Source organism: Ovis canadensis, chromosome 12, assembly GCF_042477335.2.
Source record: "Ovis canadensis isolate MfBH-ARS-UI-01 breed Bighorn chromosome 12, ARS-UI_OviCan_v2, whole genome shotgun sequence".
Classification (NCBI taxonomy): domain Eukaryota; kingdom Metazoa; phylum Chordata; class Mammalia; order Artiodactyla; family Bovidae; genus Ovis; species Ovis canadensis.
In genome coordinates this window covers 53213077-53238108 of record NC_091256.1, presented here as the reverse complement: position 1 = coordinate 53238108, position 25032 = coordinate 53213077, and the positions used below count along the sequence as shown (strand labels likewise).

The 25032-nt window shown below is 51.8% G+C and overlaps 1 long non-coding RNA gene across 1 annotated transcript; it reads right to left on the bottom strand.

The window, feature by feature from the left end:
• Positions 1-6240: 6240 nt before the first annotated feature.
• Positions 6241-7436, bottom strand: LOC138415888 (uncharacterized). The gene is made up of 2 exons (XR_011247437.1): positions 7378-7436; positions 6241-6616 (listed from the first exon to the last, which is right to left on the bottom strand). It is a non-coding gene; the product is annotated as an uncharacterized lncRNA (long non-coding RNA).
• Between the last annotated feature and the right edge of the window lie 17596 nt (positions 7437-25032).

Genomic DNA, 25032 nt, shown 5'->3' with positions numbered 1-25032 from the left:
TTTACCTATTTATTTTACTGACTGACTGCCTCTACCACCAGAATGTCAGCTCTGCGAGGCCAGGAATTTTTGTCCTTTTGTGTGTTTCGTTCACTATTCCTCCCCAGCAGTGTCCACATGTATGGTGCCTAGACTGTGTTAGGCATCCGTAAATATTTGATGGAGAAATGAATAAACATTCAGTGCCAAGTGGACAGCCATTTGAACCAAGACTACTTATTGAATTCTTTTTTTTTTTGAAATGTCACCTTTTTTATAAACTAAACTTTCATGTAAACATGGAACCGTTCCTTTCCATTGATTGATTTATCTAATCTCATTCCAATACTACACTTTTAATTACTATGGCTTTATATTCTGCCAACTGTTAGGGCTATTCACCTTTGTAATTTCTTTTTTAATATGACTACACATTTTCTTTTTTATATGAACTCTACAAGTGGACTGTCACATTTGACAACAATTTATGCCAGGAACTTCATTGAGACTGCATTAGATTTATTAATTCATTTAAGAATTATTTCAATATTGTCATCATATCCAAAACAAGTCTCTCCATTTTTTAATATAAAACTACTAGAGGAAAATATTTTCATGTTCTCTGAATAGGAACAGCAAGACATGAAACCCAGAAGCCAAAATTTAACATTTCTATGTCAAAAAGATTATCAGTAGGCTGGGAGAAAGATGATTCATATCCACAATATATAAAAATAGTCCATTAGAAAAATGGACAAGAAATATAAACAGACATTTCACAGTAGATGAAATTTAAATGACCAATAATCATATATTTTTTTAAGTTCACATTCAGCAATCAGGTAAATGAAAATTAAAACAGCAATGAATTTTCTGTTTTGTCTTTTGCCTGACAAATTGGCAAAAATTAAGGAGACTAATAATATTGAGAGATGGTAAAGATGTAACTACAGAGTACTCTTATACAACGCTGGTAAAGGCATACATGACTCAAAATTTGAGAGAACAATTTGTTAATATCTACTAAAATTAAAAAAAATGTTCACCCAGCAACTCTACTTCTAGGGCTTTCTTTACCAAAAAGACTCACTTGGGTGCACAGAGACGTGTGTGAGGATGTCTATTACCTTGTTACAATAGAAAACATTTTTGAAAAAGCATAAATTTCCATCAGTCAGAGATTGGATAAATACTTATAGCACAGTCAAACTATGAAAGCTTGAATAGGTACTTAGAAACAGCGAAAGTGAAGTCATTCAGTTGTGTCCGACTTTTTGGAACCTCAAGTCCCATGGACAGAGAAGCCTGGTGGGCTTCTCTGTATTCCAGGCAAGAATACTGCAGTGGGTTGCCATTTCCTTCTCCAGGAGATCTTCCCTACCCAGGGACTGAACCCTGGTTTCCCACATTGTAGGCAGATGCTTTACCATCTGAGTCACCAGGGAAGTGAGGCAAACCTATAAAAATCTATACAGATCACAGAAAGACCTCTGTAGCATACCATCAAGTACAAAGAAGCAAGTCAGAACAATCAACGTGGTGTGATGCCATTTGCATAAAAGATAATTAAGACATCTGAAAAACTGGCAAAAGGCTTGAACAGACACTTCTCCAAAGATATAGTAATGTCCGAAAAGCACGGGAAAAAATGCTCAACATCATCAGCCAAGAGGGAAATGCAAATCAAAATCGCAATGAGATAACCACTTCACACCCACTAGGAACGCTATAATCGAAAAGGCAAATGACAGCAAGTGTTGGTGAAGATGTGGAGAAATGAGAGCCTCCATATATTGCTGGTGGGGATGTAACTGGGTGCAACCACTTTGGAAAACAATTTGGCAGTTCTTTAAAGTGTTACACATGGAGCTACCATATGACCCAGAAATTCTACCCTAGGTATATACCCCAGAGAAATGAAAAAAAACACAGAAACTTGTATATGAATGTATGTAACAGCATTATTCACTATGGCCAAGAAAGTAGAAACCCATATGTCCATCAACTGATGAATGTATAAGTAAAATGGTATAGCCATAAAGCAGAATATGATTGGGCAATACAAAGGAAAGAAGCATTGATGCATGCTACAGCAAGAACGAACCTTGAAAACATTATACCTAAGTGAAAACGCTTATTCACAAGAAACCATCTATTGTATAGTTTGACTTATATCAAATATCCAGAACAGGCAAATAGCGTAGGACTAGAAAGATCCGTGGTTGCCTCCTGCTGCTGTTTTATCGCCAAGCGGTGTCTGACTCTTGCCTAGGGCTGAGAAAACTGAGGGACTGGAGACTGGCTGCTAGTGGGCATGGCAATTCTTCGAGGGGTGACGAAAATGTTCCAAAATCGGTGTGGTTGCACAACCTGAATAAAACCACTGAACTGGCCACTCTAGTGGGTGAACTGTATGATATGCAAATTATATCCCAATAAAGCTGTTTTTTAAAAATTAAAAGATAATTAAGATTTTTGCATTTGATACTTTCTAACTGACTAATCACAGTCATGGGCGTAGACTCCTGCCCACGATCCAGTCTCCTTTAAAATCATGGTGAACAATCCATGATGGACAAAATACCAACAGTCTAAATAAAACAGTATACTATTCCCAATTTTTCTTTTGCCATAGGCTCCAACATGGCTCAGTTGAGCAGTTACTGATCTCATCTTTAAAATGTTGGTATTTTCTTAACCACTGAATTTTTGGCATTAATTTTGCTTTTTTAAAACTACTGCATTAGAGTATTTTTTAATCTTGGTTTCTGAGAGGTGTTTCCCGCCCCCCCCCCATGCTCCCTAAATTCTGCACCCAAGTGCCTCATTCGCCCCACCTGTGTCTCGGTCCTGGATCCCAGAACTCGTGCCCCTGGCCTTGGCCTTGTCCCCAAAAGACCCACCGGGGACGCCCAGGCTCCCAGCCGCTAGAAAGTGGGGGCGGGAAGCTGCAGTGTCATGCCCCAGGCTGCGGACAAAGGCCTGGGGTGGCTGAGCCGTCCCCCCAAGACCTGGACAGGGAGAGACAGAGAAATAGGAGATGTAGGAGGAAACTGAACCAGAAGGGGAGAGAGACAGAGGCAGAGAGACAGAGGCAGAGGAGACTGGAGAGTCGGGGTGAGCCGAGAGAGGCGGAGAGGAGCCGGGCAGGCGCGGGGCCGAAGGTCCCACCGCGGGTCGCCCCTCCCCGCGTCCAGCCCGCCCTCGCCCCCACCCCCAGCGCGGGAGGCCCCGGAACGACCGTCAGAGGCGCCCGGGGGAGGGGGCGCTCCCGGCCGCCCGCCGCCTGATGCGTATCGATCGGCGCCCGGGGTCGGCGCGGGGGCACCAGCTGCCGGCGGGCGGGGCGACCGCACATTAGCGCGGCCGGGGACCACTCCCCGGAACGCGGGCCGGGCAGCCCATTAGACGCCCCCAGCCGGCCGGCCGCGCGACCACCGAGCGGGCGGGGCGAGGCTGGCTCCGCCGAGGCGGCCCCTGCGGCGGGAGGGCAGCTGTGGGGACGAGAGGGGATGCAGGAGCCGCCGAAGCCCCACCTCGGCTCAGAGCCGCTGTTTCCTCTGTTTCCTGAGCTCCCCTCCCGCCTCTAGTCCTTTGCGCGTGCTGTGTCCTCTGCGGGGACGCACCCCCCATCGCTCCTCACCCAGCTGAACAACACTCTTCCTTGGGCTCTTGCTTGAAAGTAGATCCCTTGGGAAGCCTTCCCTGATCCCCACCCCGCCCCAGCCCCGACAAAGGGCGCCCACCTTTGTACCGACCTCCTGAACAGCCCCCATGAAACCTGGGGGCTAGTCATTGGGCTCAAGGACTGACCACCCCAGAGGGTCTGTGCATCTGATCCCAAGAGTCAACTCATTGAAAAAGACCCTGCTGATGGGAAAGACTGGGGGCAAGAGGAGAAGGGGGGCAACAGAGGATGAGATGGCTGGAGGACATCACTGACTCACTGGACTAGAGTTTGAGCAAACTCCAGGAGATAGTGCTGCTGCTGCTGCTGCTGAGTCACTTCAGTCGTGTCCGACTCTGTGCAACCCCATAGACGGCAGCCCACCAGGCTCCGCCGTCCCTGGGATTCTCCAAGCAAGAACACTGGAGTGGGTTGCCATTTCCTTCTCCAGTGCATGAAAGTGAAAAGTGAAAGTGAAGTCGCTCAGCTGTGTCCAACTCGTAGTGACCCCGTGGACTGCAGCCCACCAGGCTCCTCTGCCCATGGGATTTTCCAGGCAAGAGTACTGGAGTGGGGGTGCCGTTACCTTCTCCCAGGAGATAGTGAAGGACAGGGAATCCTGGCGTGCTGCAGTCCAAAGAGTGCAGGGACTTAGTGACTGAACAACAAAGAGGGTCCCGAGTCTGGGGTGGAGGGGCGGCCGCTGGGCTTCTCCCCGCGTAGTGTACTGGGGATCCTGACACCAGCAGTGCCTCCCAACTGGCACACCTGTAATGAAGGAATCAACACCAGAGCTAATCAGGAGGCCAAAGCTGGAAAGCCCATGAGGATATTTGGCTATGACCTCTCCTCCCCTTATTTATCCTTGGAGGACGCTGTTGGGCAAATTAGAGTCGAATTCTAGTTCTTCTGCGTAACGGCTGCATCACATTGGGCAAGTTGTTTAACCTCTCTGGACCTCCATTTCCCCATCGACAGCTTTATCAAGGTCTGTATTCTAATTCCTGCTCCTGCAGGAGACCCCCGGAGATCTGCACCCAAGCTGGAGAGGGCACTGGAAACCCAATAACGTATGGTTGAAATGCTCCAGTGGGGAGTGGGGCATGCAGGAGAAACAGGTCACCCTCCCATGCTGCTGGAGGGCGGTGTTGGGGACCGGGGACTTTCTGGCCCCAGTGACTTCTGTGCTATCTTAGGACTCTTTCTCATCAACCTGATTTTTCTCCTGTGTGTCACTTCTCCCTTGACCTCACTTCCCCCACCAACTACCACCCTATTCTCTGCCCCTTACCCAGTAAGAGTCCCTGAAAGACGTTCCTGAGCCCACTCTTCTCTAGTCCCTCTCTTCCCACCCTCTTCTGAACCCACGTCATGCAACTTTTCTGGTCCACGGCACCGGTGACTCCACGTCGCTAAGCCCAACAGCAGTCAACTCTCAACTCTCAATTTACTGGCCCCATCAGTGCTCTGGACCCAGGTGGTCACTCTCTCCTCCTTGGAACCCTTTCCTCCCTCCACTGGTTCCCTCCCATCTCCCCCAGTGCTCCTTCCCCCAGTCTCCTCTGCAGTATCAGAAGCTCAGTCTTCTGACTCTTTTCCTTGTATCCCTCCTCCCAGTACCATGGCTCTTTGAATACCAATAGTTTGTATTTGCTGACACTTCCCGAATGTGTCTCTCTGGCTCATACTTCTCCCTAGTGCTCTGGTCTTATCCATACATATATCACTCAACATCTTCACCTGGGCAACAGGCAGACCTGCCTCTAACTCATACAGCCCTTTGCAAGTTAGAAGAAAGTACTTTTCTTAAGTCATTTAACAAAGCAGCTTCATACTATGTATTATTCTGTCTGACTGTAGGCAAGCTGGCCAGGAGAAAGCAGAACGCACCTGCCTGTTCCAGGTTCTGCTGGGCAACCCCAGACTCACTCTTGTATAAAGGGGGGAGATGGGAGGGAGAGATAGGGAGGGAGCACTGGCTCTGGGGTTTAATCAGCAGCATCCACCTTAAGTTCATCTGAATGGCAGGTCCATGAATCAGACTTCTTGTTAAATCTGTGGCCAGAGCATATGAGTCCTGTTAGGAAGCGGTAAAGCTTCCAGAGCATGGCTGTGCCCCCTTGCACCTCCCTTCTGCTTGGCCTGGATCTGCTCAGAAGGACTTTCCTGGGAGCAGCAGCCCTGACTGGGGCTCATATCCACACTCTTGCTCACTTGTACCCAAGCACTCAGGCAAGTCACACAGCGAACCCTCCTCCCACCACCCCTGCCCTGTGAGGCAGCTGTAGCAGGTTTAGGGTTGGGTGAGGGTAGGGGGTGGAAATCAGGTCCCTAAGAGAGTTTGGTAAACAAGAAGAGTGGCCTCAGGGGATGCCCTGAGCATAACTGCAACAGGACACAGTGCTTTATGCGTGTTCAGGATCAAGAAGTTAGACAAGTCTATGAACGGGAAGAAACCTTCTTGGAGATGCTGCCTTTGTTCAGTGTACAACATGTGCAACCTTACATGGCAGTCCTACTAACAGGTCCCTGTATTATTCAGGATAGGTTAAATTATGTTGTGATGGCAAATAACATCTGAATCTCAGCCTGTCTTAGAACAACAAACACTTATTTCTTTGTGATGACACATGTCCAGGGCAGGTGGGCAGAGGGCTCTCCTCCACTTAGGGTCCCAGGCTGATGGAAGTTCCACCAAATTCCAGAGATAGCCTTGGCAGGAGACCAGAAGAGCTGGAAGTGATTATAGCCTCAGCCCAGAAGTTAAACATTTCACTCCTGCCCACAGCTCTCTGGCCGAAGTTCATCCCATGGCCATGTCTAACTTCAACGGAGCAGGAAGTACCATCCTCCTATGTGCCAAGTGGAGAACAGGATACCAGGCTGGCAGTGATGGTTCCCAGATTTTCTCAGCTGTACTAAATACTTCTCCTCCTCTCCAGGGTTCAAGATCCAGACTTTGGAGGCATCCTTGATTCCTCAAAAAAAAAAAAAAAAAAAAAATTCCAGAGTCAAGTGATTTGCAAATCCTGTCAACTCTATTTTCAAAATATATCCAGAAGGAAACTACTTCTTCCCTGACCCCCCACACCACCAACCTGGTCTGAGCCTCTTTTATCTCCAGCCCCACTGTCACAGGGGGCCCCTCACTACCACTTTTGCCTCCTACAGAGATTCTCTACACAGTAGCCAGCGGGATCTCGTTAGAGGTAAACTGGACCACATCACTGCTCAGCTCAAAGCCCTCCATCGCTCCCACCTCCCTCGGAGAAAAGTCAAAGTCCTTACGGTGGCCCTCGGGACCCCAAGATCCGTACCCCCTCCGTTGCCTCTCTGGCCTCGCTGCGCCCACCCTCCATCTCTCACTCTAGTCCAGCCCCGCTGGCCTCCCTGTGCTCCCCGGACAGCTCACTCCAGCCTAGGGACCTTTGCACTTGCAGGCCTCCATCTAGCACACTTTCCCCTCGGATCCCAGTCTAGCTCCCTCGCTCCCCTCCTCCAAGGCTTTGCTCTAATGTCTCCTCTGTGAGGCCTTCCCCAGCCTCCTTATTCTATACTGCACATCCACTTCTGTGTTCCCATTCTGCTGTTTTCATTTGCTTGTTTTTGGCCAGGACACTTTCTAACTTCCCAAAACACAAGGATTTCACTTATTCTGTTTACCATCTGTCTCCCCAGCTAGAAGATAGGGCAGAGATTTTTATCTGTCTGGTTCTCTGCTGTGTACTTACCATCTGTAATAGTTCCTGGCATGTATAGTAGGTGCTCAGTTGACACTGTTGAATGAATGGACAAACCAGAGCATGGCATAGTGACTGAGAGGTCTGGCCTTGGAACCAGACTACTGGCAGTGTTCAAAGATCAGCTTTGCCATTTACTATCATGTGATTTGAGATAATTCATTTAGCTTCCCTGACCTTCAGTTTGTTCATCTGTACAATGGAAATAACAATAGCTCCTACCACATGGAATTATACATTTCAGTGAGCTAATGCATTTGAAGCTGTCCGATACCTGGCAAAGATATGCTTGGCATATGTTGGCTATTACTATTTTAAAATATTGATCTTTTAATTTTATAAAGAAATAATCAGAGGTTCTGATTATGGGGCAAAGATTTATATAAAATAGTGTTCATCACAGAGTTCTTTTAATAGTAAAAAATTGGAAACAATCTAAATTTCTAAGAAGGTAAGAGTTGTTAAGTAAAATACCACACACCCCTTGAAGGAATACCAGGCAGCCAAATACTCAAGTTCTCAAAGAATATTTAATGGCATGGGAAAATGTTCAGAGCCTACTGCTAAGTGAAAAACAGTATATAATTCTTAAACTGAGTGGCGGATACCCGGCTGTTTTATTATGGTTCTTTAAACTGTATGTGTACTTTTATATGTATTAAGTAATTCATAAAAATGCAGGGAAGAAAGCAAGATACAAAGATACCTTATTCAAATTTAGATTTACATGCTTTTATGCACCTTCCTGGGCTTCCCTGGTGGCTCGGACGGTAAAGAATCTACCTACGATGCAGGAGACCTGGGTTTGATCCTTGGGTTGGAAAGGTCCCTGGAGAAGGGAATGGCAACCCCACTCCAGTATTCTTGCCTGGCGGATCCCTGTGGACAGAGGAGCCTGGTGGGCTACAGCCCATGCGGTCGCAGAGTCAGACATGACTGAATAGCTAAGCACAGCACAGCAGAGCACATGCACCTTCCCACACTTTCCACACATTCAGAGAAAATAAAAAGACAGAGAAGAATGGACCAAAATGTTAACAGTGGTTCCTGCTGCGTGGTCAGGTATTGAAAGACCTCAACAATCTTTCCTGTTCTTTATTATATTTTCTAGATTTCTTGCAATGATCTCGAAAAAACTGAAATGCCTTAGTAATCAGGAAAAGGTGGGGATGGGGAAGGTTAAAGATTTAGCTTAGAGTTTTCCAAACTGCACATTGGTAGATAATCACTGAAACATAAGTTCCATAAGGTCAGAGAAAGGAGACCACAGTAGGGTAAAGGGAATACAAGAATTCCTCACCCGTGCAGGCATCTCAGAGCCTTTACTGTAGCTCAGGTGATGGCTGTCAGTAAGATAGGGTCCTTGCTGCACAAATCCCTGGGTATGAACTGGCACTAGGGGTGCTTGGTGCCACCCTCAGCCCCTATGGGGCCTCTGCTGGTCTCCCCAGGCTTCCCAGACAGGATTTAGAGCCTGGACCTGGGTCTGCTTCTTCTGGTCTCTTTGCCAAGCCTCTGTCCATCCGGGATGTCCTTTCTCTACTAACCCACCCCTACCCGTGCTCAGGGCCTCTCTCTCCCTATGGAAGCCTAGAGCGACCCAGCTCCCTTGAGCTCCAGTGGCAAGGACTGAGTCACCGGATTGGGTTGGCAGTGGGGGGCTGGGGGGGGGGCGGGGACGGCAGTTATTGATGCCTGCACAATGATTTTGTGATTGTACTTGGATGAGGGAAGCAATTCATCCTCTCAGCTGACCTGCAAAGACCCTGGAGGCCAGGCTGCCTCTGCGGGCTTCCCCAGGCCTCACAGGGCACCCAGCACAGCCTTGACACATGCAGGAAGCCCATCGCCTCCTTGCTGTACTCCGCTCCTAGAAGCTGCCTCTGTTCACTCTCCCAAGCCAAGACACTTAGCTGACACCAAGCCTCACAGGGCCCCATCCCCCCAATTCCTGCTCCCCTCCTTTCCAAAGATACCCCCATCCCCTCCCCAGAAAGCCCCCTGTGGTGCTCGGTGCAGGCAGGAAGGACCCCCTTCTCGGGCACTGCTAGAAAGAGCTGTTTCTCCGAAAGCACACCTGTGCCAGGCCCAGGGGCACCAAGACAAGTGTGGCACACGGAGGGACACCGGCCTGTTTTTCTGGAGCTGACTCACGCAGAGTCTGAATCACTTCCCTTTCCTAGGTTTCGGTTTGCTCATCTCTCCAGTAGAAATGGAGGAAAGGTCCTGTTTCTAGTCACTGAAGACCCTGTTGTCAGTGTGTACATCCCTGGACTGGTCTGGAAGGAGGTGGTTATTCCTGCCCTGTGTCTTCTTGGGGGACACGGGTCTGTGTGAGTGCAGTCCTGCGACAGAGCTCACCTGTGTAAAGTGTTCATTTCTGTGGGTGTGGTATCTCAATGACCTGACTCTGGCCCTGTGACTTCCTGGTGTATGTGTGCGTCTTTGGGCTGCAGACACATAGCTGTCAAGTGGCTCAGAGTTCCCTCCTTTTTCACTAGGGCCCTACTGAACTCTACACGCGTCTGGGCCTACATCACAAGGCCAGAGTCCCAGTCAGGCTGGGGTCCGCTGGGGAATGTGGGGCAGAACTTCATCTCCCCATTCCTCCAGTCCCCCTCCAGAAAGTCTGCACAAAATCCCCACCAAGCAAGGCAGGGCTGAGGGGGCCACTCCTCCCAACACACCCGTTCCCTGGAGAAATGTGAGCCCAGCCGCCGTGTCCTCTAAGGCGCTGACCACGAGCCCAAGGTGTCAGAGGCCTCCCCCAATACTGTTGGGTCCCCCCCCCACGGCCCAAGACTCGCTGTGGAGTCCCCATAGGGCCCTCCCTGTCCCCCCGCAACAGGGCTGAGCAGCTGGGGAACACCACCTGCCCTGCCTATAGGGACCTAGCTTTGACTCGCAGCCACAAGCAAATGGAGTGAGGACCCCTGGCGCCCTGGCTCCCCCCCTGGTGGCCTCTCTTCCCGCAAAATCAATCATTCTGCCACTGTGTTTGCGGGAAGTGGGGTGGTGGGGGGCGCAGGCAGGAGACTCGCAGGGCACGCACTCGCTGGGGGGGGCACCAGTGGGGGACACTCCCAACAGACCCCCATCTCCAGCTCCAGGCCCCTTCCCTGTTGGCCAAACCAAGCCCTGAGCTCAGAGGCAGTGTGGGTGGGAGCTACCCCAGGGGTGCGGCCAAGGGCGGGATGGATCAGCTGGGTAGAACATGCCCCTGGGAGGCAGGGGTGGAGGGCCATGAGGGAGAAGGGTGAGTGTCTCCCGGGTGGGAAGTTGGACCTGATTCGCTCATTCATGGGTTCAGGCACCTTCCCCACATCCCAGCAGATAGGGGAGGTGACCGCCGAGGAGCCCTCTCAGCCCTCCAGGAGCGGGCGGGTTATGACCCGGGAGTCTCAACTGTGGGTGTTGGGTGGGCCGGAGTGAAGAGAGAGAGCCGCAGGCACCTCCTCCATGGCTGGCCTCGGCTGCCTGGATCTCACCAGTAGAGAGCCAACTCCCCACCCAGGGGAGGGTGACCTTACCTGCTCCTCTTGGGTTACAGGGAATGCCTCATGGCTGGGGAACAGATGAACTATCAACCCTACACTCTCCACTCCTACCATCACTGCTAATAAAGACACGATCAATTGCCCAACATTTATAAAGAGCTTTAGCAGATGAAAAGTGCCTAGTGAGGGTGGGAAGGGCAGCAGGCACTATTGTTTCCATACCCATTTTACAAATGAGGAAACTGAGGCTCAGAGCAGTCCACCTGTTAGCACAAATGAGCAAATGGCAACAGTTTAGGCTCAGTGGTAAAGAACCCACTTGCCAGTGCAAGAGACATGAGTTTGATCCCTGGCTCAGGAAGATCCCCTGGAGTAGGAGATGGCAACCCACTCCAGTATTCTTGCCTGGGAAATCCCATGAACAGAGAAGCCTGGTGGGCCACAGTCCATAGGGTCTCAAAGAGTCGACTTGACTGAGCACACAGCACAGGGTAGCTAGAGGCACACAGAGGAGCCTTGAGTGAGCAGGGCCTGTGATGGGAGGTGGAGCGCCGAAGGGGCCAGAGGACCGTCTCTCGGGAAATGTGTTCTCCTGGGACGAGCACTGGTTGAGGACACCCACAGCCTGGGTCCAGCCCTGGCTCCTGCACTGGCTCCCTGAGCAAGCTTCATCTCCTCCCTGGGCCTCTACTTCCCCCTCTGTAAAATGGAGTTAATAATCCCTGCCCCTCCCTGCCTGTGGGATGTTGCAGGGACGAAACCAGTGTGACTGGCTGGGAATGGGCTTTAGAAACTTCAGGGAGCTGCCCGCACCCAGGAGTCATCAGCCCACGTCTGCTTTCCAGCAGCTCTGTGCCCAGAAGGAGGCAAGCCATCTGGACCCTGGGTCACAGAACCTGGAATTTGCCCAGCTCGGAGTCCCAGAGCGCATTGGGCTCACCCATCACTGTCTTCTCAGGCCTCAAGGACTGAGGTGGGAAGAGAGTATGACAGCCCCAAACCCAGCAGGAGCTCCCACCGCCTGCCTTAGAACCTGGGTTGCAGAGGGGGAGCTCGGGGAGGCCAGACTGCCAATGTGAATATTAGCTGCTGTGAACTAATTTGATGGTGCTGATAAAGGCTGGCCTGCCTGGGGCCCTGGAGCCTCACCCAGCCCCCCACTCCACCCCCGCTGATAACATCGAGGCTGAGTTGTCCCGGCTCCATTCTCGGTGATGAAATCCCAGCTCAGTCGGGCTGGCTAGCGCTGCAGTTACCAAATCGCTATAATTGAGATTAATTTGGGTGCCTGATTGGGTCAGCCCTCACAGGCACCCATTAATTAGTAGGGGAGGCTCGAAACCCCAGCAGCTGGGCCCTGCACCCAGCAGGAGCCAGGGCCTTGGGATGCGGGGGTGGGGTGGGGTGCTGAAAGATTCCCAGGTGGGTAAGATGAGGGCAGTGTGGCAAACTGGACAGAGCCTCCCCACCCATACTGCTCCCTCAGACCACCCCATCCTGAGCTCTTCCTCCCCTACTGAGGAAGGAGGGGGGACAGCAGACCTTTGACTCAGACCCAAAGGCAGTTCTGGGTCTCCAAGGGTTAAAGGACCTATTACAGGGGTGGGGAGGAGGGGAGGGGGAGCTCAGAAGCTTCTTGGACATCAAACAGCTCTTGCAAAACTTCCAGATGAGTTAAGTGCAAATGAATTTGAAACAGACAATGAAGTTCCCTTTATTGACACCTGGGCAGAAAAATGAAGGGAAAATTGCCCAAGGGGGAACTCATTTAGGGATATATTTTTTTTCCTGAACCCAAAACACACAGGGAAAAAACAAACCCACCCATCTACAGCAGCTACAAAATGTGCCAAAGGCAGGCTTGGCACGTCCTGACTCAGAGCTGGGCTGGCAGTGAGCTGGGCATACACGTGAGGCCTGGGCACATGCATGTGAGCAGAGAGCGGCAACACAGACTTATGGAGAGCTGAGAGCGCTAGGCATACATGTGCGTGGTGGGGTGGGGCCCCGGGAATGCAGTGCAGCCCAGGCTCGCTGGTGTGGGCAGCTGGAAGGAGGCCAGACGGGGGTGGGGTTCAGGGTCCCCTGGGGTGAGGGGCAGAGCCCCAGGGCTCCCCAAGGTGGCAGCAGCAGGGCTCCCCCATCACATGAGTGCTCCCGGCCAGGGAGGAGGGGGCACCCCTCCACTGCCTGGCAAGTGCCCCACCCTCCCCGCCCTACTCACCTGACTTGCTCCAGTTAATTGCCTGGGTGTTTTATTTTTTCCCGGTGAATCTCACCGAGGGACCAAAGCAGGTTCTGAGTCACCAGGAACCGGCCCCCGCTTCCACCCACTCTGAAGTCTTACCCTTGCCCCCACCCCAAGTACCTGAGGACCCTGAGGCAGCTGGGGCCTGGCCCAGGGTCTGAGAGGTGTTCCCACCACTGACCAGCGCCCCCTCACCCTGGGGCCCGGGGCCTGTGACCTCCCCAGGGGGCCTAATGGAGCAACCTCCCCACTGCAGCACATTTGCAATTCATGGCTCCGGCTGAGATTGCATTAGGGCCCGGCTGTCACTCGTGATGAATGTCGCTTGTTTTCCAGAAAAAAACGGGCTCTGGATGCAGAGTGACAGTGCCGAGGGAGGCGCCCAGTCCTTCCCGGGGCTGAGGACCAGGGTGTGGCCTGCATTCTCAGATGCTGGTCAGTGGCCTCGGACCTTGACCAGTCCGTGGGGCTCTCGGGGTGTCCCTCACATCCTTTCCTGTTCTCCAGGCCCTTCGTGTCACCTGCCCCAAGGAGTTCCCCCAGCAGCCCTGCTGGAGGGGACTCTGTTTGAGTGGCTTCACTTGACAGAGGTGAACTGAGGCAAACTGAGGTTTGCAGGAAGAGGGAAGTTGAGGAAAGTGTGTTGACCAGAGGTGAACTGGAGAGTGGTTCAGGGGTCCTTGGGCACAAGGGGGTTTCCTGAGGATGAAGGTCTGGGGGACTTAGGAGGGAGGTCGATTGAAGGGGGAAGAGGAAGAACCCCTATAGGCTCCGCTCTCCCTACTCTATCCTACCTGCAGAGGTGAGGACCGCCCCAGGGATGGGAGCTGCTGTCTACGTCTGCTCACACTCTGCCAAGCTCTGCCCTCTCTCTCCCCGGCAACTTCCTTCCTGTCCAGGAGAGGGGAGTCCCAGACCTGAGGCTCTGGGCACTACCTCTCCTAAGCCACTAGCTTGGAGAGAGGCATACTGTCCCAACCCCAGGCCCACAACCAGGTCATCAGGAGCCGGGAACTGGGGCTCAGGATTTAGTTGAAGGTCTCAGCTAGAGCTCCTCCAGCATGTTCTCACCCTCCAGCCTCTCAAAGAGCCAGCATTTCCCGGGGCCTTTTGGAACAGAGAAGCCTAGAGAGGCCTCCTTGATGACCTGCTGTGGCTCAAGAGTCCAAAATAACTTCCACTTTCCCCAAATTTCCCACATTTTATCCTGTTTCACCTTGGCTCCTGCCCTTACCATCTGGGAGCCCCAGCCTGGTAGGGCAGCAGACAGAAAAATGATTCCATCCATGAGGGTCTTATCAGACCCAGTTCATTGGGAAAAGAACAATAGCTCCTCTGGGGGCAGCTTGTATCTCTTTCACCTCTGTGATCTCCAGACTTTATTTTTTTGGGCTCCAAAATCACTGCAGATGGTGACTGCAGCCATGAAATTAAAAGACTCTTGCTCCTTGGAAGAAAAGTTATGACCAACCTAGATAGTATATTCAAAAGCAGAGACATTACTTTGCCGACTAAGGTCCGTCTAGTCAAGGCTATGGTTTTTCCTGTGGTCATGTATGGATGTGAGAGTTGGACTGTGAAGAAGGCTGAGCATCGAAGAATTGATGCTTTTGAACTGTGGTGTTGGAGAAGACTCTTGAGGGTCCCTTGGACTGCAAGGAGATCCAACCAGTCCATTCTGAAGGAGATCAACAGTGGGATTTCTTTGGAAGGAATGATGCTAAAGCTGAAACTCCAGTACTTTGGACACCTCATGTGAAGAGTTGACTCATTGGAAAAGACTCTGATGCTGGGAGAGATTGTGGGCAGGAGGAGAAGGGGACGACCCAGGATGAGATGGCTGGAGGGCATCACGGACTCGATGGAGGTGAGTCTGGGTGAACTCCGGGAGATGGTGATGGACAGGGAGGCCTGGCGTGCTGCGATTCATGGGGTCGCAGAGAGTCGGACACGACTGAGCGACTGAACTGACTGACTGACTGACTGATCTCACACAGTTTAGCCCGAAGCAGGCGGAACAGGTGGAGCCCCCATCACAGGTGAAGAGAGTGAGACAAAGTGCTAGTGGCAAAAGGCATACACCTTAGCTTGTGTAAAACAGATAGCCAGTGGGAAGTTGTATAACACAGAGAGCTCAACCAGGTGCTGTGACAACCTAGAGGGTGGGAGGGAGGTTCCAGAGACAGGGGACATATGCTTACCTATGGCTGATTCATGCTGCTGTATGGCAGAAACCAACACAACACGGCAAAGCAATTATCCTCCAATTTAAATTTTTTTTTAAGGCAGAGGCTCAGTCTTGGGTTGTGAGTCCTGGTTTGTTTGCTGTATCTTCCTGTTCCTCGAACAGTGCCTGGGTCATGATAGGTATTTGCTGAAAGAGTGAATGAATGAATGAACGGCCTCAGTGAGAGACTGTGGACGCTGTGGGCTACCGGAAAGGCTGAGCCGCAGGGCCAGGTGCTCAGGCCCTTGATGCCCTCTCTCCTAATCTCCCTGCTGACCTGTGCCCTTGGCCTGGGAAAGGCCTCCTGGGTTTCCTCATGACAAAGCCAGCTGATGAAGGTGGGAAGCCAGCTCTCACCCAATCAGAGACGTGGCTTCTTAGCATCCAGCCCCATAGCCCCAAACCTACCCAAAGGGACCCAGGAAATGCAGAACAGAAGAGGAAAAAAAAAAAAAACATATTCTCTGGAGGGGTCTAGAGCCCAAGTTGGACCCCAGATATGCTGTCATAATAGCAGTTACTGCGGCCTGTACCAAGCTTGTATTTCCTCTCCAGAACAGCCCACCTGCAAGGGAGGTGCTGTCTTTCTCCCCATTTCACAGATGTAGAATAAGACTCAGGCTTTCCAGGTGGCATGGTGGTAAAGAATCTGCCTTCCAATGCAGGAGATGCAAGAGACCCAGGTTCAATCCCTGGGTGGGGAAGATCCCCTAGAGGAGGAAATGGCAACCCACTCCTGCCTGGAAAATCCCATGGACAAAGGAGCCTGGAGGGCTACAGCCCGTTGGGTTGCAGGAGTCGGACACAGCTGAACAACCGAGCATACACAGAATAAGACTCAGACTGAGAGACAGGTTGGGACTGCAGTCCGTGTACCCAGAAACATCTCTGGTAATGACTCTGATCCTCCTGCCAAATCGTTTCTCCGCTCTTGAAGCAGCAGGATGCTTCTCCTCTTGTGGTCCTCCTCTCCCCAGTTCAAGCTTCTGTGCTGGCATTTTTGTCCAGTGTGGAAAGCCTCACCTAGAATGCTAGAGTCCATTCTTATTGACTGCCTGTCCATCGGTTCCAGAGTAGTCCAGGGACAACATTTCGATAGAGCATCCCTCACTGTCCAACATGTGGATTTGATTAGCAGCAAGGCTAGAGGTCCAGCTCCGGGTTCCCTTGAGCGACCCTCCCTGGCTCCCCAGGGATGAGGCAGTTTTCCAGAATCAAGATGTGCCAAGTCCCTGCCCCTTCGCCATATGGGCGGATGTTGGCCCTGTCTCCCTCGGCTATAAACAGCTGCCCGTCAATTCTGGAGCACGTCAGAGGCCATGGCTCAGGGCCAACACCCTACCCACTCTCCCACTGCACCTTCCAAGAGAAGCATGTGTGTGTGCTAAGTCACTTCGGTCGTGTCCGACTCTGCAACCCTTTGGACTGTAGCCCACCAGGCTACTCAGTCCATGGGATTCTCCAGGCAAGAATTCTGGAGTGGGTTGCCATTTCCTACTCCAGGGGATCTTCCAACCCAGGGATCAAACCCACATTTCTTATGTCTCCTGTGTTGGCAGAAGGGTTCTTTACCACTAGTTTTGCCTGGGATGCCCCCTCAAGAGAAGCATGGAACCAGGCAACAAGAGCATTGACTCTAGAGGGAGCAGGCTCTGGGTTTCAATCCTCCTCTTGTCCCAGCTGTGTGTCCTTGGACTGATTATTTCACAGCTCTGAACTCCAGCTCTCTCATCTGTAAAATGGGCATGACCATGCCTCATAGTCACAGTGAATACGGGGCTCACGTGAGCCACATGTAAAGTACCAGGCACACAGTAGGGGCTTGCTAAGTGGGGACGGTCTATGACTGTTCTGTCGACTGGAGGTGCATTTCAGTGCTCTGAGCCAGTGGGCACCGTCCACTCTTGTCATCAATCAGCACTGCTGTGCCACTTCTGCAGCCATCTGTCAGCACCAGCTGCTGCCTGCCGCCACCAGGGCACCACTCAAGGCCCGGGGGCCCTGCCATACCCTATGTTCCCCACCCCCTACCGCCTCAGCCTGCCTTTGGGCGCTGAGATGCGGGATTCCAGCAGCCTCCCCAAATCCTGACAGCACCCCTTTTATCCTCATCCCAGGGCTTTTCTGCATCCCGAGGGGCTCCTCACCAAGGCCTGGGGCCCAGGGACTGGGCTGGATGCCCCTCTGTTCCCACAGCAGGGCCCCCGCCCCTTCTGCCCCTCCGCTGCTCATACCACATCCTGCCGCAGCCCTGCCTCTATTTCATCAGGCCAAGGATTGCTTTTTAAATAAATCTAAAAAACTCCACTTCCTCCTTGGCAAGTTCATTTTAAGTCATTTTATCTCTTTCCCCCCTATATTTTTCCCAAATAATGTGATTAAGTGACTCAGCGCCGGCTGCCTCTGGCAGGCCTGGCCTCTAATTCAGTTTGAGGACGGCCACCTCTGACCCCACTCCACTCTGGCTACGAGAACACTTAAGCGATGTCCTACCGCTTCCTACAGAGAAAGGCTGGTGGCGGGGGGCGACAAGGGGTGGGGGCGGCAGCGGGCGGGGGCGAGGGGGGGAAGCGAAACAAACTTTCACATAAAATTATGGTATATGGATAATTGAGAAGTTTAAAAACATGAATCTAATTGTACAGTCCCTGGAGAAACCCATATCGAGCCACCCTATAAGAGGCCTGGAATCTCCCGATGATGATTTATTGCTAAATCCTAGTATTTTTCAATACATTATAGTTTTTAAATTGTGTTTAAATTGAGTGTAGAGGAGCAGAGGCCATTAGGAGATGCAGAAATGATGATTATATTTAAATATTCATGCACGCAGTACCTTATTATTGAATCTGAACACTAACAAAATCAATATTAAGTGCGGTTTGACATGAATTTATTTATGAATTTCGACTTTCTAAGTACTGTATTTTTTCACTCAAAAATTGTGAGTATAATGTAGTAATGATATCAAAACACAGTGTCAGAGAGCATTAGCTGGGGAGGTTATAAACCTCTGGATTAGGGAGCCCCACATTGCCCTCAAAAGTGCTTAGTACACAAAACCCAATTCCTTTTTTTTTTTTTTTTTCCCTTCCCTGTTTCTGAATCGTGCAAATCCACATACACTCAGAGAAGGCGGCGGGGCAGAGTGGGGGAGGGCGGGTGGCTCAGCCAGAGTGGCAGGAGTGGCTGCAGGCGCTCAGCTCCTCCAGGATGGGGTGCAGGGGATCCAGGGTTCTCCGTGGGTGCCTCCCTTAACCTCCGGATCTGGGAAGCAGCCCCCTGGCCAAGGGGTCCCGAGGGTCTCAAGGGATGTGCTGCTCTCACTCGCAAGAGGGAGACACCATGGAGGTTGGGGAGGGGCGCCTGAGGGTCTCTTTATTTCTGGACTTTTGATTCTGGGTGCAGGGTGTAAGCTGGTGGGATCTGGGTCCAGGAAACCCAGACACAAGGAGCTAGAAAGAGAGCCTTTACCCCCCAGATTCTGGGTCGGGCCCCCAAGTGCATATCCCAGGTGGGTTTAGGCCACCTTCTCCTGCTCAGCCTACCAGGACCTGCTGCCTAGATGTAGGCGCTGATGCTGGCGAAGGGAATATGTGCCAGCCCCCGCCCTTCCTGGGCCCCCTTCCCTTCTGTTCATCCACAGTGTCTTTTTCCTGTGGCCCCTGCCTGCTGCCCCCAGGCCACCTCTGCCAGGAGGCTACCTGCAGCTGCAGGGCTGCCGCCTGGAAATCCTTCCAAAGATCTGATGTCTGCTTGTGGGCTTAGGTGACACCCAACCCGTCACAGTCACGGTGAGCAGTGGTCCCCATACATGCAGGACCACCTTGCCGTGACCCATTCGTACATGCCTGGACCTCACAGAACCCCATGTAGACACACACACGCACACATATACACACAACTAGAGTGAAAAGACACAGTGGGCAGCGGGAGTGAGACCCCATTCTTTAGATGGAAAGTCACTTCTGGATCTGTAGTCTTTTGGACAACATGCAACACGAACTTGCAAAGAACTAAATACAGAAATACAGTTACTATCCCTGATGTAAGCTGACACCTCTCAGTCCTCCCCTCATGGTCACAGAGTCCTGACGTGGCCACACTATCTTCCAAATAGATCCATGGCCCCCATCCATAAACCCACAAACACTCCACAGCCCGACACTCACCATGTCCTGCCTCCAGGGCACCCCACCCCCTACAAATGATGTAACACACAAGTCCACACACCTGGACACTCACCCCCTTACCTCTCCCTCACAGAAATAATCACATGGGTACACACGCTAGCACACACCCTTGAACACAGTCAGACCCCCATCATCTTTGCTTGTAGCCCCACACACACTTCAACACACGGACGCCCTAACACAGATACACCCCCCACTTCTGACACCCTACGTCCTCAGCTTACGCACACGCCAGTCCTGAAGCTGGCAGGGGGCCAGGTGATCAGTATAGTCTGTCCCACTGCGGGTGGAGGCAACCTGGGGTCAAGGGTCAAAAAGCACTTAGAAGCTTTGATTCAGAATATTCATCAGTCTTTGAGGAGGGGAGATGAAGCCCACACAGGGGGAGGGGGAGGAAAAAAACTCAACCTCGACCCTAAACTCTTTTCCAGTAAATCGATGTATTTTGCTATAATTTTATTAGGAATATAAAAGGAGCCTTTTCAAAAGTGCTTAGGACGCAAAAAAAAGAGGCGGGCGATGGAAACATTAGTCTGTCTGTATTAGCAATCCCATAGTCACATTTTATTGTTACTGTCAGGATGCAAAAGCTGTGCTTAAAACAAAATAATACATAATGTATTACTGAGGCATAAACATCAGCGAGCCGCGAGCGGTCGGCGTTTTTATTTTAAAAAGAAGATGCAAGAAAAAAAATATATTGAGGGACCGAGGGTGGGGGAGGGGTGCTGGCAGCCTCTGGGAATCAGAGTAGAGCTGGGCTCCCAGACCAGGACTGGGGAACCCAGAGGAGGGGTAGGGGTCTGACCCACAGTGATAACTTCAGTCACAATGTTCCCCCCATTTTACAGCTCCCTCCCCCCCCCCCCCCCCAGGAAAAATCTGCCTCCCAGAGTAGCTCCAGGTTCAAGGATCTCTCATCTTCTGGATACATACTTCGGACCTTGTGGTTTATAAAACCCTGGCCCTTTGTCCTTCCCCGACCCTAACCATCACTGTATCCTAGGGAAGGAGATTGGGCAGCTATTCTTGTCCCTATTTTGCAGATAAAGACACTGGGACTCAGAGAAGGACAGTGATCTCTAAGTCACAGAGCCAGTGAGGGATGTGGTCAGGGCTAGAATCCAGGGCAGAGCACAGAGTCCCAGTTCAGTGCCTCTCCCATAGTTCCAGCTACCCAGGTGTGTGACCCTCTCCAGCCTGAGCCCCTGGCTTTCTGGGGTGATCTGCCCCACCCTTGCCCTCTGTAATCCATTCTCCAATATCAACAAGTATAATCTTCCAAAAGGCAAACCAAATCTTGCCTCTTCTGTGCTAACATCTTTCAAATACATTCTCTCCCACCTAGGAAACAGTCTGTACCTTGCCAGGGCCTCCTTCTTCTGGCTCTGACCTCCTCTGCCACCTCCTTCCCCTCCCTCTTGCCCAATGCTCACTCTGCATCAGATCCACTGGCCTTTGGTCTATGTCTTCGCTCCAGGGTCTCTTCTGTCTTAAGGCCTGGACTTCTGTTGTTCCCTCTGCCTGGAAAGTCTTTTCTGGCCCTTTATATCAAATACCACCTCCTCTGAGGAGTCCTCCCGGATTACCCAGTCTAAACCTGATCCTCATTCACTTTTTGTCTTATCTCTTTGTTTCTTGTTTATTGCCTATTTTTCCAAAACCAGTGCTTACGTGCCAAGAAGGAAGGGACTTTATTCATCGCAAGGTCCCCAGTTCCTGGCACACACGCAATCAATATGTAGACAGCTGACGGGTAGACAGCACTGCCACTTGGATGTCACGGTGGGCTGAGGCTGAAACCCACTTGAGCCTTTTATCCTGCTTCGATCCCCAGAGTTCCCAGGGCAGGCCCAGCTTCCCACGTATGGGGACTCTTCCAGCCCTCCAGAGCCAGAGCCCCCAGTCTGGGCTGGACCACTGCAGCCCACACAGCTGAAAACAGGGCCTCTGGATTTCAACACCACCTGGAGCCAGCACTCCCTCTAACACCAAGGGCAGCGCCTCCCCCATCCTGTACCTGCCCGTCAAGTTCCTCCCGGCTCTCCTTGGCCCTCTGGGAGAGTTGGCTCTGCTTCCCCACCCCGGGATTCCCCTCCAGGTATCTCCCGTATTCTCTCCTCCACTTCCTGGACCTTTGGTCAGGCAGCTGCTAGGGGGTCAGGAGCATGGCTCTTCCATCCTCCCTTGCATCCTGCTCTCAGGCCCTAGCTTCTCCCCTCCCAAACCTACCTCAGCCCTCCAAGTCAGCCCCTCTACTCTGAAAGCTTCCTCACAGCCTCTGGCCAGCTAGCTCTGGGGCCCCACGGTTCACTCTGGGGGGGCCACTGACCTTAATGAAAGAGATTTAGGGAAGCAGTAGTTAAGAGTAGAACCAGGAAGATAGAGTTTGAATCCTGGGTCTCCTTGCTAGCTTTGTGACTTGGATACATTGCTTTAACCACCCTGTGCCTCAGTTTCCTCATCTGTAAAATGGGGACAGAAATGGTGTCTTCCTCATTGGGCCTTTGCAAGCCTTGTGGGGGAATGTAAGGCAAAGTATGAATATCCTTTAGCACAGGGCTTTGGGGCCACTGTGCCATTCAAAGGAAGGGCGTGGGGGCAGGAAATCCAGCCAGTGTCAGAATGAGGGAAGCTAGGACCAGCCAGTCCACCCACCCCTACCTGTGAGCCCTTCTGGGGAAGCTCCCCACTGTCTCAGGGCTCTTGGTGCCACCTAGTGGTGGGTGGGGGCATCAGGGGACCTAGCGGGGGCAGGGTGGGGCTGTGGATACTAGAGGTGGATACCAGAGAGGCGAGAAGTGGTCAGGAGCAGTTATTCACCTGTCTTGCTGGGCACTATCTGGGGCCAGGGTGCACTCAAGAGGCCACCCCACCCCAGGCCTGGCCGCCTTCCTGGGAGAGCAGAGCAGGGAGGAGCCACGTCCAGGGCGCCCTGTGCCAGCTCAGGAGTCCCCGCCAGCCCTGCCAGCCATAGCTCAGATGCCTGTGCTATCACTGAGGGAGAATATAAGTGAGTCAGGGGAGGAGCTGGGAATATCCTCTGCAGCCCTCAAGTGGCCCAGCCTCCTGTCCTTCACATCCCCTCCCTCCTCAGGACCCAGGATAGCAGGAGGTCTTGGGTGCCAGGGCTGGATGACCCTGTCCATTCAGGCACCAAGTCCTTCCATGCAACACATGCCTGTTGAGTCCCTACTATGTGTCAGAACACTGGGGAGGCAGAGGGAACAAGACAAAACCCTGGGACTTTCCTGGTGGTCCAGTGGCTAAGACTCCAGGTTCCCAATGAAGGTGGCCTGGGTCGGATGCCTGATCAGAGAACTAGATCCCATATGCCACAACTAAAGATCCCAGATGTTGCAATTAAGATTCAGTGCAGCCAAACAAAATAGGGGCAGATGCTTGTTGTTGTTCAGCCTCTCAGTCATGTCCAACTCTTTGTGACCCCATGGACTGCAGCATGCCAGGTTTCCCTGTCCTTCACTATCTCCCGGAGTTTGCTCAAACTCACGTCCATTGAGTTGGTGATGCCATCCAATCATCTCATCCTCTGTTGTCCCCTTATCCTCCTGCCTTCAATCTTTCCCAGAATCAGGGTCTTTTCCAATGAGTCAGCTCTTCAAATCAAGTGGCCAAAGTATTGGAGCTTCAGCTTTAGCATCAGTCCTTCCAATGTATATTCAGGGTTGATTTCCCATAGGATTGGCTGGTTTCATCTCCTTGCTGTCCAAGGGACTCCCAAGAGTCTTCTCCAACACCACAATTTGAAAGCATCAGTTCTTCGGCACTCAGCCTTTTTTTATGGTCCAACTCTTACATCCATACATGACTACTGGAAAAACCATAGCTTTGACTATACGGACCTTGCTTATTTGAAAGTAAATGAGCTTGTATTGGGTGGGGTGGGGTGCAGGCAACAGGTGGGGAGAGGAAGGGGAAGAGACAGAAAAGCAAATAGCAGAAATTCACCATGTGTTTAACCAGCACAGATGGTTAAAGTACTGTGGGCTACAAAGCAGGGGGGAGGGCAAGCAAGGGGGAGGGCAAGCAGCGGGGAGGGCAAGCAGGGGAGGTTGTGGTGTAGCAGGGTGTGGGGCCCACAGCATCACCTGGTGGTTAGGGCCTTGGGCTCAAAGCTTCCAGGATGCCTGACTTTAACCTAGCTGTGAGGCTTTGGATGAGTTATTGAACTTCTCTGGGCCTGTTTCATTGTTGGTGAAGTGAGGAATAATAAGAGCTACTATCTCACTACCCAGTGGGTGGGTTTGTCCCCAGGACTGAATGAAACTCAGAATGCAGGGAGAATCTGAGGCTTTAATTGTGGCAACAACTCCAGGACCCTCTGCTTCTCAAGACCCTGCTCTAGTGTCACCACACACACAGCCCGGAAACACTGGAGGCCATATCCATATCTGTGTAGACATGCCCAGGTGATCTCAGGAATCAGGGCTGCACCTGGACAGGTGTACAAGGCCCTGAATGTGCAAGGCCATTCATGCCTGTGGAAGGGAAGAAAAAGACTCCAGGGAATAGACAGGAAAGAAGAGAGAAAATTTTGGAGGTCTAGTTCCCATCCAGGGACAGAGGCTGATACTCTGGATTAGGATTTGCTGAATGGTCTACCAAGGATGCTGCCTAGACTCAGCCTTCCTTGCCACCACCCAAGGCTGAGGTTCCAGGGCCCTTCCAAACTTTGGAAGGCTCTGAGGCCTGGGCAGGATATGCCCTTGTGTGCGTGCATGCTCAATCATGTTTGATTCTTCACAACCTCATGGACTATGGCCCACCAGGCTCCTTCTGTCTGTGGGATTTCCCAGGCAAGAATACTGGACCACCAGGAAAGTCCTGCATTGTCATTTCAATTCAATAGATCCTAAGTACCTGCTATGTGTTGGGCATTAGGGATCCAGAAAAGGATAAAACTCACTCATTTAACAAATGATTATTGGGTACCTATGTGTCAAGCACAGTGCTATGCGTTGGGAATACAAACACTGAAAAGATTCATTCATTCATTCGTTTACTTGCCCATTCAGCATATGCTAACTAAAAATCGACGACGGGCCAGGTGCTGTGCTGGATCACAGAGATGAAACAGGCTATGCCAACCCTTAGTTGCTCACAGTGAAGCTGGGAAAACAGACTCTCAGGCAGATTCATGCCCTCCTCCAGGGGATCTTCCCAACCCAGGGATTGAACCCAGGTCTCCTGCATCTCCTGTATTGGCAGGCAGAGTCTTTACCACTGCGCCCCCTGGGATCCCCATGGAGCTCCTTTATTCCAGGCTGAGGGTCCCTGCATCAGGCTGCCTTGTGTCAGATGCTGGACCTTCCCAGGTACCAGGGAAAGGGAGCAGTAGCAAGCCTCAGTCTCCTGCATCCTCTCCCCTCCTGCATCCTTGCTCTCTCTCCTGCCTCTGAAGGGCCCAGGATGCCTCCCAGCAGGTGGTAAACCTCACCAAAGGGCCAGCTGTCCTTCAGT